General features: G+C 52.0%; 1 non-coding gene across 1 annotated transcript; it reads left to right on the top strand.

Moving 5' to 3' along the window:
- Positions 1-720: 720 nt before the first annotated feature.
- Trnaa-agc36 (transfer RNA alanine (anticodon AGC) 36) lies at positions 721-801 on the top strand. The gene has a single exon. It is a non-coding gene; the product is annotated as a tRNA-Ala (tRNA).
- Positions 802-1,099: the final 298 nt, after the last annotated feature.

Here is a 1,099-nt window from a genome sequence, read left to right as displayed (position 1 = left end):
GTGCGTGTTCTCAGCGAGTTCTCCACCATGAGCCCATGGAGGGTTTGCACGGTGCCACAAACACTGACTCTACATTGGCACTGAGTCTTGCAGCTGCCGAGGGCTGCATGCTGAAGTGCAAGTCTGCCTCCTGACCGGCCATCCTAAAAATGCCTGGTCAAAGATCAAAGGTCAAAGGTAAGTGGTTCGAGAAACTTCAGGGTCTGCCCGACTCCTTAGAGTCACATCTGGAGTTCGCCTTGCCCGACTCAGACAGAGCCCTCCACGGAAGGGGACACTGATGCCACAGCCTAACGGGACACTGATGAGAGACAAGCTTTTGTAAAGGACTCCTCAGAGCAGCCGGCATTCTGAAAGAACACAATGTGCTCATCACAGTCTCTCCCCACCCCCCACAATCCCACCCCAGCTCAGTGTTCACACTCCTTACAGCATCAGTGACAGTCACACACTGAGGTGGCCTTGCCTGCAACACCTCGAAAGACCCATGAGAACGTTCACAACAGGGAAGGAGGGATTCGGACATGTGCGGAAGGCGTCTCAGAACCTGTGGAGGCTGAGGTGGAACCTGGGCATCAATCCACATAGAGAGAAGTCTCTAAGGTGAAGGATTGGTGACCCTGATTTGGGGACAAACCTAGGCCTGCTGTCCCTAGGATACATTTACCATCCAACACAGACTGAAACACGGGGCCCATTGAATTCCTCCTTAGAACACAATCTGGGGTTGGGGATTTAGCTCAGTGGTAGAGCGCTTGCCTAGCAAGCACAAGGCCCTGGGTTCGATCCTCAGCTCCAGAAAAAAAAAGGAAAAAAAAAAAAAAAGAACACAATCCTGTCCCTGCCAGTAAAGCTCTGTACCCCTGTATTAGATGGTTTTGTTCTGGGATGTTGAGGGCTGGGGCTAGGGGTACAGGACAAGAGTTACAGAAGATGTAGATGGGTCACCTTCATCCAAACCTAGCACCTCACTGTCACCCAGGTATCAATAGTCTATAACAACACTGAACCCCTCCCCCCAGCCACACACAGCAGGAAGGTCACCTTCCCCCCATATCTGCACAAATCTTGCCTACATCCATGGTTCCCTAGCTTGGCC

Source organism: Rattus norvegicus, chromosome 20, assembly GCF_036323735.1.
Source record: "Rattus norvegicus strain BN/NHsdMcwi chromosome 20, GRCr8, whole genome shotgun sequence".
NCBI lineage: Eukaryota > Metazoa > Chordata > Mammalia > Rodentia > Muridae > Rattus > Rattus norvegicus.
The sequence above is the reverse complement of the archived record's forward strand: the minus strand, read 5'-3'. Positions and strand labels throughout refer to the sequence as shown.